General features: G+C 44.8%; 1 long non-coding RNA gene across 2 annotated transcripts in view; it reads right to left on the bottom strand.

Moving 5' to 3' along the window:
* LOC116960682 overlaps nt 1–17,650 on the bottom strand; it is a 42,160-nt gene that overhangs the window by 20,054 nt on the left and 4,456 nt on the right. For both annotated transcript variants that reach the window (XR_004406507.2, XR_004406508.2), the window contains exons 3-4: nt 15,484–15,591; nt 11,221–11,293 (exon numbers count right to left, since the gene is read on the bottom strand). This is a non-coding gene — a long non-coding RNA (uncharacterized LOC116960682). The remainder of the gene's footprint in view (nt 1–11,220; nt 11,294–15,483; nt 15,592–17,650) is intronic.

The raw sequence follows: 17,650 nt of genomic DNA, 5'->3' as shown, positions 1-17,650 counted from the left end.
TTTGCTGCTCTTGAACACCCATCCATGTATCCTGGGTGCTAAACCAAAACCCAGTGAAGCCCAGGACTTTTTGATTACACTGCAGAAGAATCTATCTGGCAGTGGATATGAATGACTTTCTGATAAATACTCCCTCCCTGCCCTTTGAAACCCATGTGCTGCTAGTAACCTAGATATTGAGTCATATTGGAAAAAAGTGGAGAAGTTTTGGTCTGCCCACTCTTGCTTTGAGCCTAAATGCTAGTTCAATGCTGCCATGAACTTTTGCCTTCTTGCATGCAATATTTTGCTATCCAAAGCAGGAAAAGCATGAGGAAAAAAAAAAAAAAAAAAGAAAAAAACAACAACAACAAAAAAGAAAAAAAAAACACAAAAAAACAAACAAACAAACAAACAAACAAAACAAAGCAAAAAAAAACCCAACCAAAATTACCAACTCATCCTAGTAGAATATTAGCATCCAGCAGCCTAATAACCCATTCCCTGCATCACATGCAGAGTGGTGTAATTAAAGCCATAATATATTTAGAATTGATTTCTGCACTTGGAAAAATACACTTGCAACATAAGTAATGATGGCTGCTGCTGTGTGCCTGGGAGAGGAATTCTCCCCTCCAAAATGCTGTTCTCCATAGGAAGCCTGGTGGTCCCATCCTGCCTTTCCCAGGGGAGACAAAGGCCAGATAACCCAGGCAGCAGATGCATTCGGTTCCTGCTTAGCCCCAGCTCAAGCAATCACAGCTCAATGCTTCAAAATTTGAGCTGGGCTGCTCTCCTGCAAAAACTTCCCCAAGCACATTTATGCTGTCACACAAATACATACCCAAGTGTCGTGGTTTGGGCCTGGTTGGCAGCCAACCACAATGCAGCACCTCTCTCTCCCTTCCCCTCCGGCAATGAGAAGGGACAGAGAGCCAGGCTTGGGGTTCAAGATAGGACTGGGATGGGGAAAAAAAATTCCCCTTTATGATCATGAGCAAAAGGCAGACTCGTTAGGGGAAGAAAAAAAAGAACATACATTTATTACAGACACTAACAACACATAACAGAGTAGGACAGTGAGAAGCATTGCCACATCTTGAGAACACCTTCCCCCCACCCCTCCCTTCTTCCCGGGCTCAGCTCTGCTCCCGATATCTCTACCTCCTCCCCCAGTGCCGCAGGGGCAGGGAACGGGGGGTGCAGCCAGCGCTGCCACTTCCTTCATGTTCGGTGAGGGGAGTGTCCAAAACTTGTTCCTCGTGCTCCATCGTGGTCCCCCTCTCACAGGAGACAGTCCTCCACAAACTTTCTCTGACATGAATTCCTCCCATGGGCCGCAGCGTTCCCCACACTGCTCCGTCATGGGTCACTAACTTCCTCTGACTGGATTCCCTCCCACGGCTGCAGCCCTTCCCGAGCTGCTCTGGCGTGGGACTCCCCCTCATGCTGCAATCCTCCCAGCACTGAATTACAGCAGCGGGGCTACCTTTTCCCATGAGACCCCGGCCTTCTTCGGGCACAGCACCTTGATTATGCGAGCAGGAGCCACAGGCCACAAATCAGTGTCTGCTCCACCGTAGATCTTCATGGGTGGCAGGGGGGGGCCGCCCTGCCGTCTCACCACAGGATACAGGGGGTCTCTGCTCCGGCACACCTCCCCCCTCCTTTCTTCCTCCATTCCTCCACTGACCTTGGTGTTCATGCAGCTGCAGCAACTCCTCCTCACAAGTCCCACTGCCCGTCACCACGTCCCTTCTTAAATACGTTATCGCAGAGGCGCAGCCGATTGGCTCAATTTCCCAAACAGAAGTGGAGCTGACGTGGAGCTGGAGAAGCTTCGAGAAGCTTCTCACAGGGGGCTTCCCTGATAGCCCCCTCCCCTGCCACCAAAAAACTCCACCACTCACTCAACCCAGGACACCAAGCCCAGCAGCATGTCCTGCATCAGTACTGTGCTGACACACAGCAGTAACCAGCCCCTGCTCACTCACTCGGCAGCGACTGAACTCGTCAGCAAAGCAAGGGGCACCCAGACACTGGCAGATTAATAAGATGAGCCCACAGATTTGCAGCACTTGTGGAATTGGTCCCTGTTCCCAAGAGGCTGATGATTTACCAATGCACCATGTGGCACAGTGAAGTTTGCAAGTCTCCCCCCATCCTGCCAGTACCAGCACTGCTTTAAACCTCCCATCTACGATTTCCCATAGACAAAAACTGCCCTGACCAAAGATTTTGTTTTGATGGTCTTGGTTTTGTTCGATAAGTGTGAAAGTCTCCTCAAATCTGTCATGTTCCCTTGAAAAGCAGAACAAATTCTCTAATTTGGAAAGTTTTAAAAGAAGCATGAGAAGCCAAGATGAAAAAACTTTTAAGCAGAGTTCATTGGCAATAGTGTTTTAAGCTGTAAACAGAAAGCATCTGATCTACTTTAAGAAGAGATATTTAAACTCTGTATTATATTTTTGCTCCTCTGCTTTCTACCCCTATTCCAGTCACTGCAGTGACAGGTTTACCAGGTCTCAGCCATCACGAAGCAGAGCAGGGTTATGAAAGCACTGTTCTTGCAAAGCCAAAGCAGATACTTTCTTATGTGTACTGGCCTGCTTAATAAAAGAGGGGAGGTAGTTGCTGCAGCCAGCAATACTACAGTCACAAAAGAAATAGGATCTGTCTTGAAACATTTATTAGGAGATCTCCAGGCTGATGCCTCCTGCCAAGTCTACATCCACCTCAGCACAAGAAAGAAGATGAGGAGCCCTATAGCCAGGACCATCTCTGTTGCACTAGACCTGCTGCAGAGCAGAAGTTATCCCAAACTTTTACATGGAACAAAGTCCCTTTCCAAAACTCTGGACATCAGACTTAGCAACTGCAAGAGTTTACTTTCAAACCCAGTAGTTTCTCCCACTGTATTTTACTATGAGAACCAGAAATTCTTCTGCCATGTATAGCTAAGAGAGCAAATGCATCCTGAGGTCCACTCTTCAGCCAGCTCTGAGCTAGAACAAACCTATTCCCACAATTCAGCTACAATTTGCTTCTTGTCCTTTCAAAAAACCCCCAAAACTGTCTTGTAGAGAACATTGGATGATTCCCCTTGATTTACAGCTGCCATCTTTAGGAGATGTAAGAAATAACAATGACCTGCTTCTGAAATGTCTTGCTTCTAAAAGCCAAACCCAATCTGAATAAAAAAATTGTAGATCAATATTCTCCCGCCATTTTTTGCCAATTAAGCCTGTAAATCAGTGTACCTTAAAAAATACACCAAAGCAAAGACTACATGGGCTCAGCCTTGACTGTTCACCTGTGAAAAAATAAAATATGCTTAATTTTTGTGTGGTAATAATTATGTAACTTATTTGTGGAAGTAAATAATTCAGCAAGGATGAAATTCACAACACAGAAGAATGGCCTGTGCCCGTGTTTTGCTTACTGATAAGGGATAGTTTTGCTGTCCCTTTGAATGCCTGCCGCACCAGCATTAACCTCTGCAAGCATCTTGAGAGAGAAATAAAAAAGAGCCCTCCCAGCAAAGTTAAATTCCACTGCCAGCTGACATTTGTTTCTTTTTATCTATACATTTGTCTAATTAAGAAGATATAGTGCCATTTTAATTTTCATATAAACTCTTAACTTCAATGGAGATGCATTCTGCAAACCAAACAAGGATTTATTAAGATAATAAAGCAAGCACTTCATAAAAATTTAAATGCTTGTTACAATCATCTTTTTCATGGAACTAAGAGGCTAAGAAAACCTCTTCAACTGGGGGAGGGATCTGCAGTAATAAACAGCTTCAGCAAGCCCATGCTCAAGCACATGTGTGAAGTCCGCGTGTGCAGGGGTGGCTTCCCATAGCTGAGGGCACTTGCTCCCCACAGCACTGCAACTTCAGCAGGTTTTTAGCTGTGTGACAGCTTTGCACCTTTTTGAGCACAGGAGTGCACTGGTTCAAATTAATTGATTCATTTACAAGGACCCCAGCTAGGGGAGAAAGCATATTAGTTTCCCTTGCTTGTGCTGCATTGTCTGTTTATAATAACATAGTTAATCAAAGGGAGGGGAGATGAAGATTTTTTTTTTTTTTTGCCAGTGTGGCAGGAAGACCGTGAAGCTTTAATTGACCCCTCGAGAGACAAAGTGAAAAGCTTGTGGATTGAGTTGAATTTTTAACACAAGAGCATGTTTTCATTTCAGTTCTGTTCTGGAGACTAAAAGAAAGGGTCATGGTCCCAGCTCCCAGCCATCCTGGGTGTTGCTGCTGTACCACCTCCTTACCTGAACCGTTTCAGAAGCAATGCAGATATTAATACCTCAGGGTAATGACTCACAATAATCCCTTAAACCCCATAATTGAAAAAAATGGCCACTGCTGACTAATGATTTTGGAGACTGAAGCATAATGAATTGAGTTCTGCATAAGATGCCTGAGGATTTTAAAGTGATCGGTAGATCTGCCTCACTTGTCTGGGCTATGCAAGGCGTTCCCAAAGGCAACATGTCCTGGGTCAGCCAGGCAAAATGGTATCCAGGTCCTCCAAGACGAGGACTGCGAGGGATCAAGGGTGCTGTCCCATATGTCACGTCATCCATTCCCTCCCAATATATGGTGACACCAAGGTGGATTTAGCAGTCACAGCACTGCAGCAGGCTCCCAGCAGGGTGGGCGAGGAGGGACAATGGTTCTTGTGACCAAAGGAAAATTTTGCGAAACAAAAGCAGTTGAGAGAAGGGACAATACCACACAACTTTGCTTGTTTGTTTGTATTGTAGCGGGGTTAAAATTCCAAACTCAGCATTTAGAAGGGGGAGGAGGAAAGGATTCTCAGAAATACTGAAAATGTGGTGAGAAGTTCCTGCAGGGAATTGAAGTGCTCCTACTCTCTCTTATATCCCATAAGCTTTTACCTGACAAACAGTTCCAGTTATCTCTATCAAATCAGATTATTCACCCTCCCCTTTAGTTCTGGGGAAGAGAGAGACAAGGAGACTAAAAATATATGTTATAGCACAGGTCAGAAAAAGGACAAGTTTCCTACTCACTCCTCCTTCCCTGGCCATGACCTACAGCAAGATTGCACAAAACTGAGGACAAGCAGAGAACAGCTGGCTGGTCAGATGAGGAAAGATGTGCTCAGGGGTAGTTTGTGATACGAAAGCTTGATAATGTTTGCCCTGCATAAAATATGCTGTCTGGAAAGATGGAAAACAGGTTCCAGCGGCAAAGGTTGCAGAGGATTGCTACAGTTTGTTCCCAACATTGCATGTGAGATCTGCATCTCCTTTCTTTCCTCTCTTCTGTTAAACCTGAAGCACGGAGGCAGCAGTTTCCTTAGTGGACCTGGTAATCAATAGGTTGCCACAAGTCCTGGCTGATAATCAGTGATTTAACACATGAAATTTCCTGGAGGAGATAAACCTATGGCTCTCAAACGCTTTAGTGAACAATTCCTCTAGCCAAAAATGCAGATGATCTGCTTGCAACTTGCAAGATCACTCCCAAGATGTGGACACCTGTGTGGCAACAATGAAACAATGTTTTTTAGATAGCAACAATAACTTTTGTTATGACTAAAAGCTGTTACTTCTCCTTACAAAGATAATTTTGTCCTTCTCCTTATACCACTGCAGCTCTGACAATGCTATCATAAAAAAATAACATACTCAACCACGTGGCAAGAAAATCTAAACAACACCGTAGCTGCTACTCACTTAAAATATTCTAGTCAGATTTCTTCTCTGCTGTAACAAACATTGTGTTTTCCCTCTTCTTCTCAAACAACTGTGACACTCGCAACCACATTGCAAGAAAGTTCCCTGCAAAACCCCAGCGCTATGCAGCCTCATTAGTAGCTTTGATTATTTATTCGGCACATCTCCAGCTTCCCCGAGTGGCTGTATGACAGTCAGTCCTGTGCCCTGATTCATATTGCTAGTGGTTAGTACAGTTGAAGTGCCAAAGGCAAGCCAAAGGGCACAGCCAAGAATAAGTAGTAGCTGGGAAAAGTAACCAATTCACGTCAGCAACCCCATAATGACCCTGTTGAGCTGGTATTTAATAGAAGGCACTGAAAATGAAGACTTCATACCTAAGGACATATTGAAAACTTCACGGAAATAAACCACCACTGTTCTTCTGCGACTTGTCTTTCTAATAATTGCTAATCTTATTTAAGACAAGTAAAATTACAGTTTACTTGAATGTTCTGGGTCTACAGGGAGGTTTCATTTCATTCTTCCTTTCCTTTCTCTGAAGCACCAGATGCTAGACAGTATTAGACAGAATTTTGAACTAGAATGCAAAAAAATGCAGACTTACGAAACATTTGCATTGCCTTAAAAATGCTCCTGGAACCAGACATCCAGATCCTGGTCCTCATTTGAACCAGCTTTTTTTTCCTTTACTGCAGCAATCTTAAGGATGTTGGCTGAAAGTCAGCAAAATTGTCTTGCATATAATGTCCCTGGGACAACTGACCTGTTGACCATCTTGAGTTTTTAGTGAGCAGGGCAAGAATATACCTTCACCCTTGTCTGGAAATGCCCAGTTTTGACCTCTTTATCTTATACTGGAGGAAAATGCCAGCTCACTCTTCTCTTCATTTTGTGGGAATGAACTTTTTTTGAGGAGTTTCCTCTGACTTTCCAAATCAAATTGTCACCTAGAAATTCTTCATCGCTATACCAAAGTGCAAGTGATGAGTATTATTGCCAAAGGAAGGAACAGAAAAAAATAGCTTTATTTTTAACTTATCTCTTAAAAGGCATAATGACCCCAGAGCTGTCCCACAGGAGTTATCCTTTATCACTACTGGATGAATAGAGATTTTTCTGGTTTGCAAAGCCCAAATCATCCATATTCATGCCAAACTCATAGAGTTCCTGTCAAAAAGGCTTTAATCAGACACAAGGCAGAATGTAAGTTACTCTTGCTCCAATAGCTCCTGATATGGTGATCTACAAAGCATCATAGCAACCACTCCTGCAATGGACTGAGTTTTCCCTGAGTTATGCCAACAACTCAGACCATGTCCTGGGATGCAGGCCAGAGCGAGTAACCTGCCCCAGGGACTGACAGCACCCTCCTCTTCAAGCTGCCAAGTTCCTGGGTTGATTTATAGGAGGAAAAAAAGACATGGAAGTGAAAAATCAGGAAGAATTTGGATGGACAATGTTCTTTCCACTAGAGTTAAGCAGTACATGAAAGCTTTATGTTCAAGAGCCGACGACTGAGAAGGCAGGTGCCCCACTCCATGTGGGTTGCTGGAATGGGATCTGGCTCCAGAGATGACATACTTTCTAGCTGTCAGTCTTGCTACATTCCTCCAGCCCACCGAAGCTCATGAGTGACCAGCACTCAAGAACTCTGCACCCTGGAGGATCATGACCTGGACATTTCAGGAGTACTAGAAGTGGTTGTGTTGCTTGTAATCTATACAGCACAGTGTGGCCACGACATGGCCTCAGACATGTAAGAACATATGTTCTCCCAACACAAAGCATCCCACCACAAGTGGTTATAGCTCCCACCATGTCTTCAGAGAGCACTCTGGGACTCCACTGCCCTACAGCAGGCAGCTCCAACAGCCAGGCAAAGTGGCTTTTCCCACTCTTCACATGCACATCGTGCTTCTTGTACTCTGCTGAGGACAAGGAGTAAAGGGGAAGGGGTCATATCCCACTTCAAGAAATGTTGGTTGGATTATTTCAGTATGCTCCCTTGAAAATGTACCATTATGGACGAACAAGTAGCACACCCAGAGGTGACAATCCCCAGATAAACGAATACTTATGGATTAGTGATGCAGCTGTACTGAAGGCATATGGCTGGCTTTGCAGGAAGGATTACTGTAGCAAAGATGAATACAGATGACTGAAGCAGCTGGGACAGGAACTCGTCCTTCCTCTTCAGCTGGGTATAAAGCTTCTGGCTGGAGGTCTGTCTACCCATATTTGGCATCCCCCAGACGCTCCCACAGCACTGCATTTGATGATTATGAAAGGAATGAAATCCTCTGCAAAAATAAAGCAGTGATGGACACAAAAAAGTGTTTGATTTCTCTCAAAAAAATCTTGATCCATGCACTAAAAAGTCATCACCCTCCAGCTGGCAGTTTCTGAAGGACAGCAGAAAGACAAGAACTTCCTGAAGCATTTTCAATTGCAGAATTCATAGGGAAACCCAGGGAGCTCTTGGCGCAGGCTGAGCACAGAGCCATCATGCTGCACTGCACGCGCAGACGCTCAGAAAACTCCTCTCCAAAAGACCATTCCCTTCAAGCGAGCAGAGGCTGGGGAGTTTGTGTCCTCCTTCAAACCCAGGACCTGCGCTTGCTTTGAGGAAAACTGCTCTCAGCAAGGCCCTAATCCAAATTTTAGCTCTGATAATGGTGAGAAAAAATGCTACAGCTGACTTCACTAAGCTTTTAAATCAACCCCATTGTCTGTTACATTAATAACTGCAGCTTTCAGCATACTGGAGCCCAACAGTTTCTTAGGATGTAGCAGATGCCCTGTGATTGCTCTGCTTTTTTCCTATTGCTAATTTATCGCCATCATGACTGTCAAGAAAAATCCATGGGGCATTTCTTTCTTTTTGGAAGGGGAGGGTGGAGAGTGGGGTATAACACTTACTCTCTAATGCTGAGCCACCAGCATATGGAGAGGCATATTATCTCCCCCAAGAAAAGAGACCAAACTTCTGCTCTCACCTAAAAACACACATTATCACCCCCTGTTTGTGTCTAGCTGCCTACAAAATCATGAACAAGATAATTACAGAATAAGTTTGTTAGCAACAGGCCTTAATTTTACCCAGGCTCCTCTACCTTCATAATTTCAAATACTTGTCAGCAGCAAAAAAAGTGCCAAGCAAACCACAGGTGACTGGAAAGATGTGATTATTCTCTTCCTTTTTCCCTCACTTTTTTTTTCCTTCAGCTGTAGCTCTTTTGCACACTAACTCTCCGCAGGAGAGAGCAGGTGATTTATGCTGGGTCCCTGTAAAGCTCTTGGGCACATTGCATCGCTGCATAATTATCAGTACATTTTTCCTAATGAATGCACACCGGTGCAGGGCCGGAGGAAGAGCTGGATCCAGCTTGTTTGACATCTCTGTGCCAAGCCTCCTGTTTTCTATTTGCTCGTGTCACCCTCTTTTTTTTTTATCATTATTATTATTATTATTATTCAGCCCGAGCTTCCAGGGGGTTTGGGGAAGCACGGACCAGCCTGGCTGCGGGGCTGGCAGCCCCGGCGTCCAGCAGAGCTCTCCCCCCGCTCGTCACCGGTTCCCCAGCAGCCCAGCCGTGCTGGGGGACTCCACGGCCGGTCCGAGGGGTCCCTCTGGTGATGGGAAGAGGCGGCGGCCGGGAGCAGAGCAGGGGCTGCTCCTGCTCTTTCCTTCCCTGCTCCCCAGCCGGGAGCACATCCCCCCCGGGATGCCCGTACCCCCCCGGGGCAGCCCAGCAAGCCGGGCTTTGCGCCTTGGGCAGCCCTGTGGGATCTGGTGCCATGGTGGGACGCAGGATTACTGACCCTACAGCGGTGCAGGGTGGGGTGCAGGGCCGCAGCATCCTTCCCTCTCCGCCACCTCGGAGCAGGGAGGGGGTCATCAACTCACATCCCAAAGGCAAAGCGAGGCACTGCCCGCGCTTGGGTTTTTCAGGCTGCCAGATAACCTACCTTTTAATGGAGTCAGAACTTTCATGAACAAGAATATGAAACATGAACTCCTCCCTGGGTTTAAGGAAATGAATCGATAGTCCCTCTTAACATGGAAAGCAGGTACACAGTCACATAGCCCAGACTCCCACGTATGGAGCATTTTGGGGAGAAAAGGCAGGACAGGGAAAGGATGGATGATCTCAGAGCAGTGGGCAGAGGATGAACCAAAAGTGGTTTTCCAATCACTGCAGTTCAGCATCTCATACACAATGAATTGGCTTCAGATACGTTTCTCAGAAATCACCTACAGCACACTCCCACTGATGTAGTCCAAAATAATGAAATCTTCTTTAGAAATTGAAAATCAGCCACTATTTACATTCCAAGTGCCCCAAATAATTACATTGGGGATATGACTGATTCACCATCTCTAATGACCTGTCAAACCTGGGGGAAGGAGGTCAGATCCAAGAAGGTTTTTCTAGGTCCCCCTGGGCTCAGGGGAGACTGGAGAAGCTCTGCTAAAAGGAAAATAATGTGATGCTGGTCCCAGTCCTCCTTTCAGACTCATTTAGCCAGGTGTGATACTGTCAGTAGCGGTGGCAATGCATTACTTTACACAGGTGTAATTTAGCAGAGGTTCATGTCTGCTTTTTTCCCTAAAGAGTCTTTAAAAAAAGCAATCTGTCAGACCTTCCTATTCAGGTCATTCCCAAGTAATGTTCTGCAATACAGTCATAGAGACAAATGTAGAGTGTTTTCACTTTAAAGTGTGATGATAAAAGAATATCTGGTAGCCAGAGGGAAATTTCAAGGGGTGAGAGCAGTCCTTCCAACTCCTCTGGGGGTCTGACATTACATACTCCCCAGGCAAGTAAGTTATTAACTTGCTTCATTCATGCCTTTTAGCAGGAAGCAGAACTAAGTGCAAATCCAAGTCCTGACTACTGCAGATTTCATGATTAGTTTGGTGTCTTAGTTTTTTCCAGCTCACATAAGTAGGTGTTTATCATCTGAGAAGCTCAGCTTTAATGGAAGAAGAAAAGCCTGCCTCTTAGTCCTGTTTGCAGCATACAGGTGTTCACAGCTGCATCCTTTCAGAGGGCAGCATGCTAGCTTTCTGCCAGTGCTATGAGGCAGCAGCAAGTTGTTTTATAAACCAGTGAGGATGGTTTCTCAGCAAACTCTCTTGAAGCATCTCTTATACAGACCACACGAATGGAGCTGCTTGTGTTTCAGCACTGACACTCCAGAAAGGTCCTGAGTACCTTGGATGGTGGCAATGCTCCCCCTTTCTCACTGACACCTGGACCCTTTAGGAGCTCAGTCTTGTCACCTTGTGTGGGACTGGATACTTTTGCTCCATGATAACTCATTTCAGTATGTTCATAGCTAATGGGCAGAGGTGGCCTCGTGAACAAGTGTCAGTCTGCTGCAGAACACAGACATCTCTGCACACAAGCAGTTTTCTTTGCAAAGGCACTCACACACTCCATATGCCATTTTTAGCCTAACAGTAAGGAGTTACAGGTGCTATCCAGCAAATGCTTTGCTCTTATTACTTACCAGCAGAAGGTATTACTGCAGTCTTAGAGCTCTGTTGCCCATTGAGTGCACTCATGCTTAGTGCTTCCCCTGCCTGGAAAAAAAAAAAAAAAAAAAAAAAAAAAAAAAAAAAAGAAGCACTAAGAAGAAATTTTATGCTGCAATTTATTACAATTTTACTTTCCTCACATTAAAACTGCATCCAGCCCTGCTTATAATGACAATCTTACTCCTCAGCAAGGCAATCCTCATACCCTCAGAGATGCCCTTCCCTCCACAATTCTCACAGTTAGTAATGAAACTGTCCACTTTCCCGGTACCCTTAACCACCAAACACTTTGGAGAAGACAGATGGTGCCCCACTGAAGTAAACATACAGACAGACAGACTGCCTTTGATTCTGATGGGCACAAATTAGGATCCAGGGTCAGCCCCAAATTGTGTAGCTCCATCTGTGATGGACCCAGGTTCCCTGCCTGATTTGCAGAGCGCAAAAGCATTCCAACAGCTTCTAGCAAGAAGATTTGAAAATCTAAGTGTGAAATCAATATTATGGTTGATACCATAATGGTATGGCTGATACCAGGTTTTACACAACAATGTTTTAATTGTTTGTTTTCCCTTTTCCCAACCCAAGCTGGGAAAGAAGAACTGAAGTTTGTTTCACAATCACTGCCATGCCAATGATGAAGCAGCAAGGACCTATCATTTCAGAAGCTGTCTGGAAGCTTTGGTGCTACCAAGAAACTTTGAGGGACTTCAACATGTTCTCCAAGTTGAGCACATCACAACATGTTGCATAAGAAGACAAAAGCTCTTTTCTACATCTGACTCTGGGACAGGCAAAGCATTTGATTCATAGCTCTTTAAGATCCACCAAAACTCTTCCATTAGCTTGGCTGAGGTTTGAGTTGGACCCAGAGACAATTTCCTAAAGAGTCGTCTAGCTTTTTCCAAGGTCCAACACATAAGGAGGTGAGGTATTTGTTTCTGCCTTGAGGATTTAAGAAGTTCCTCTTGTAAAAATAACAGGGACATCCACCCCTGTCATTTCTAACTGCTGGGAGTGGGAGGAGGTGGCCAGAAGGGAGAGGAATGGTGGCTGGATGAGTCTCTCCACCCAAACAGCAGACAGATCTCGTCATCCCCTGGCCCTGCCAGCCAACTAGTGAAGAAGCTCCTTTGTGGCACCAATGTAAAGGTCAAGCTTTTCAAAATCGTACCCTATTATAGCTCTTGAAGGACAAGATTCTTACACACAAAGGAAAAGAATATGCTCAAAACAAAATTAGGATATAAATATATGAAGTGTGAAGCTGAAGACTTATGACACCTTTATGGTGCTTCAAACTCCATTAAAAAGTTGGTTTGTTTTCCAGAAATGTTCAATCCTGTTTCATACTTAGGGAAAGGAAGGGTTGGGGGGGTCATATAGCGCTTAACTTCAGGCTACCTTGAGAAATCCTCTCTCATCCCCCATGGGAAGCAAAGGCAGGCAAGAACCCCCACCTCTCCAGCACAGACGGATGAACTGGTGCACAGGTGCACCGAGATGGTATTTACACAGTTTTGTAGGTTTGAGACTCAAAAGGGTATAATTTGACCCTGCCAAATTTTTGATAGAGTGGTGGGGGATACTCATCCTGTCCCAAAAAACAGAGCCACAAGCACATCAGGGCATCCCAGAATAAGCACACCCATGACTGACAAAATTAGTGGGTGGTGTACAATATTAATTCAGCTCCTTATCCATGTACACCAGGATGCTGCCTTTAATTAAATTAGCATAAGCTATCTCTTTGACATTCTGATTTAATATTATAGACTCGAGGTTTTATCCCAGTAAATGCATAATATGTGAATGCATCTCAGAGTCATTTTTTCATGTTTCTCTGTACACTCACTGTTTCTATTGTCTTAATGATCTAGTTTGTCTTTGCCAGCTGGGATGTGTGTACTACAGACTAAGTCAATGTTTGGTTCTCAAAAGAGGAGAGCAACTCACTACAGTGGCTTTTTTATTGCAGGGCTGTGGGAGCTCCCCAGTGAGATGAAGGAGCCTTAGGGCTGTCATCTTCCCAAAAGTCATCCTGAGCCTGGGGACAGGTGTTAACTGAGGTCAATCTGTGCTGGGCTTGAATCTGATCCTGTCCCATTCACCAGGTCAGAGCTCGTGTAGGTCCCCTGACCGTTCTGCAGCAAACAAGGAGGGCTGTGGAAAGGCTCTTTTCCCTGGGCTATCTCCTCTCTTTTGAAAGCACTTTTCACTCTGTCAAGTGGTGTGAAAGTGTCATGGATAGCTGAGAGTCTTATTCAATGTGGAATATACAGAGCAGGGACAGGTCACGCTGCCTTCCTTGTACAAGGAGCTCCTCTGCACTCTCTCTGGGTAGGATTTGCTTCAGGACTCTGTGCGTGAAGTCTCCGGACCACCCTGACCTGCCTGGCCATGGTCTCATGTCCCACTCACTGCCCACCACCACCTGTAGGTTTCCCTCCTTGCTGGGCTTCTGCCAACCAGGTAGCTGAACGGCAGCCCCAAACCCATCCTGGATCCTTCATTAGTACCAGCACTTTTTGCTTGAGGCTGTGTTCTCTCTCCCTGCACACAGAGGGCTTGCTATGAGGGGGTGACCCCAGGGAAACCAAGTAACCAAACTCCGGTTCTGCAACATGCAGTTTATGCATTTCCATACAGTCTTTGCCTTTGTGTGTTCCTGATCCGGTCACTTTAAATTAATGCTTGCTGGTTCTCTCATGTCAATAAATGCACTGAATGCAAAACAGTATCATCCTTACAGTAACTGTTTCCAACTCTACAACAGATTAAAACTAAATTTGCTGATGTTTCAAAACTGGCAAAATCATGCATCTGCAGTACAATTTTTAATGGTAGGCAGACTGTTATTAATGGTGGGATAGCTTATATTAAAAATTCTATGTTTATGAAATGCACTTTTAAGTGCTTGACTGTAGGAGCACAAAGGTCACTTGCTTTGTTCTTTAAAGGTAATGGGAACCTGCTCTACTGCAAGGTCATTACCAGGTTAGCTGTGATTCTGCAGCTTTTCTGGTGCCATTGTATATCTTCTCTTGATTCAGCAGCTGGATCTTTTCTGGATTTTTACAATTCTTCCACCCTTCACTGGGAACTCACCCTCTTCTCCTGCTGTTGGTCTAACTATGTTCCAGATATTTCAACCTACAAAGACTAACTGACCTGTGACCAAGTGCACAATGTCCCTCTGTACACAGAGAACTGAATAAATGGAGCCAGAATGCCTTCTTCCAGAGGGCCTCCTTCATGCTCTTATTAGTACTCTTCTGCCCTTGCAGAAAAGCCTCCCACTTTTTCAGGAGCTTTACTATTTATCCAGATGATACACAACAACCTGTGATCACACACGTTGCAAGGTAACTTCGTATCTTCAGGCTCAAGAAAAGATAGGTGTCCCAGCTCTTCTTAAGAGAGCTCACACCACTCATGAGGAAGACTACAGATGGGTGATCCCTGCCCTGGAGCCCGTCTTCCACCCCAGGACATCAGTGGTAGGACCATATTGATAAAAGTGGAGTTGCTCCTGGACAAGGCTGTTCCCCAGGGACTGCCCACACTCTGACAGTGCCAGCACTCCTTGCTAGAGTGTTGGATTCACAAAATCTCCATCTTTCAGCCCACATCACGTTTAATGAGCCAGACAGGCATTATGCTCTCCGCTTCGAGACAGAAGCAGTGTGCAGTGTGCTCAGTAAATGATTAAAGCAAGATCCGTGTAATTTTACAGCTAGGCCTGGTAGGATTCAAGGTTTATTTTTACTGAGAGTTGATAGTTAAAAGCAACATTAATTTCTGGTTGTCAGCTTTTACTGCCAGTTACGATTTCAGCTCCCCACCCCTGTGTCGGGGCCCGCGGTGCCCCCTCTTTAATGCCGGCACCTCCCTGGAGCTCAGCTGGGGTCGCTCGCAGAATCGAGTTGATAAGAAATTATAACCAGTGCTGCAGGAGCGAGAGGCAGCAGGCAAAAAAGCTGTCTCTATCAATATTTTACAATTAAAAGTTGAGTCCTACTGAGCCTCCTTGTAGCTATGCTGAGCCTTTAATATAAAATGGGTTTGCAGCTTTTGGTGGAAAGACTGTGAGGAAGGGGAGGGAGCTGGGTATCTATCCGGCTGCTCACACTACCACAACTAACAGTGCTTTCAGGGGACCTTTTTGCAGGAGATGTTACATTTCATCCTGGCTTCCCAAGGGGTTGGTTACTCCAAAATAGCAGGAGTCTTACCTGTTGCTTGCTGCCCAAGAAGGAGCTTGTGTTGCTGACTTGCTGCTTGCTGTGGGGCAAACGCATGATGTTTACCTTACAGTGTTATGGAAACAGCCAACTTAGCTCCTGTGGTAATAATAGAAAACATCTTTAAACAGTGCAGTTGTGAAGAGGGGTTATCTTTTAAGCAATGGCCTAGGCACCTGCCTCCTGTCACCTCTGCTCTGCAGTAGAAGCGGGGCAATGCCATCTGACAAGCAAGCAGTGGGGAGCACTTAACTCCACAAGACATCTCTATCAGATCCCATGCGTTGAAAGGCGTGCAGGTGCCACCCTCCCACAGCCTTCAGCAAAGAAAATGCAAAAACATCAATGCCCAGGGTTATTTGTTTTGCCAAGTGGAAACACTGTTCTCATTCCCCTGTGGGTAACCCAAAGATGGTAACAGGGCCTGACATCCCTGCCCTGGATGGCAAGCCCTTTTAAACTGCCTTGCCACAATCTAAACAAGAAGTTGGAAGAAATACGTGTTATCATAGCTAGGCTGTGGGTAGCAGAGGTGGGATGCAGTTTGCTCACTAGTCTGTACTGGTATACAGTGTTGCCTGCCCACAGACGCCACAGCAGGTCTCAGCATCAACAACGATGGCTCACCAGCCACTGGCCACAAGCGTGGTCCGTCAAGCTTCTCACTTGGCTCAGCATCTCTCTGATCGATTCAGAGCTGCTCAGTGTCACTGGTTTGGATCTGAAACATTTTTTAAATCTCAATAGTTGAGAACTTTGTAAATGGTGCAAGCACTTCAGAAGTGATAACACAGCATTGCGCCCAGAAGGGCGCTGGTGAAGGTCCTAAGTGGGAAGCGTTGCCTGAAGCAAACAGAGGTTTGCATGTCACTCCTGAGTCTTTGTCACTTGAACACAGGTTTATTTATTCCACCTAGCTATATCCACATGCCTGAGATGGCTGAGACAGGAGCCTTGTCTGCTTGTCAAGTCAATGGAGAAGCCCATAACCCCAAAAGGATGCTTCAACTCACAAGCATTCAACATCATTTCTGGGGTTACCTATCTCTCTCCACTGACTACAGAAAGCAAACGCGAGGTATTCGTTCTGTTTGATAGTATGATCACATACTTCAATGCATCTTAGCTGTTACTCCTGTTTCTCAGGAGTAGTGCCATCACTGCAGCAGGAATTTTTCAGCAAAATATTTGACTTCAAGGTGTTTTTTGAGGTTTTGTGTTTCCTATCTGAAAAATTCAAGTTCTTCAAAATTCAATCTGCACAGGAGGTTAGGGACAGGTTTTGTCAGGTTTATGTCAAAAAATATTTTAATAAAGCTTCAGAAATTGTCTCACTATCTTGTTCCGACAAGTTCTAAATGGAAAACTCCCAGCTTCTACTTTCTTTTTTTTTTTTTTCTCTAAAAATTAATCCAATCTTTTAAGTTTAATTAGTATTTCCAGTATTTATAAAACAACTTATAAAACAATGAAAACTAAATGGTTTCATGGATGTCACTCTTTGGCTTAGTAATTTTTCCAGGTTTTCAGTTAGCAAAACTTTTCATGGTCTTATCATGACCTTATCATCTCACCCCAGAACAGAATAACCTTACAAAATATTTTCAAAAAGCAGAAAAAAGATTTCCTGTTGTCCCTTGTTTTGACCAGCTCTGAATTTGCAGTGACTGCTGCGGTGTTGAGCTCCCACAGGCATTCAGGATCCTGAAGGGAGAAATGGAATACTAATTCCATGGTTGGCTTTACTTGATTAAATAAAAAGAATATTTGGGCAAATAAAATAGAATTCTTCCCAGACCCTGCCCTGATCAAGCTGTGCTCAGAAACATTCAATCTGATTATTCTCATTTTAGCAAACTGACTTTGCGACCCAGCAGGACGATGGACTATTAACAAGTTGGGTATTTATAGCACAGATGTCAATAATTTGGAGTATTTAATCACAGCATATTTCAATTTGTCCACATCTCACACAAATGAGCTGGCTGTGCCAAGGGTCACGTATGCATATGGAGGTGGTCTGAGTCTATCTAATATCATTAGATAACTCTCAGCTCTTGTACTAAAAAAGAAAGAGTGGACCCAACCTCTAACCAAGTCATGCGGGATTAGCCCATCTCCAGCCAAGGCCAGATCCTGTATATCTACTAAGGCTCAG

The sequence above is a fragment of the Tyto alba genome, unplaced genomic scaffold (genome assembly GCF_018691265.1).
Source record: "Tyto alba isolate M040663 unplaced genomic scaffold, T.alba_DEE_v4.0 Super-Scaffold_1, whole genome shotgun sequence".
Taxonomy (NCBI): domain Eukaryota; kingdom Metazoa; phylum Chordata; class Aves; order Strigiformes; family Tytonidae; genus Tyto; species Tyto alba.
The sequence above is the reverse complement of the archived record's forward strand: the minus strand, read 5'-3'. Positions and strand labels throughout refer to the sequence as shown.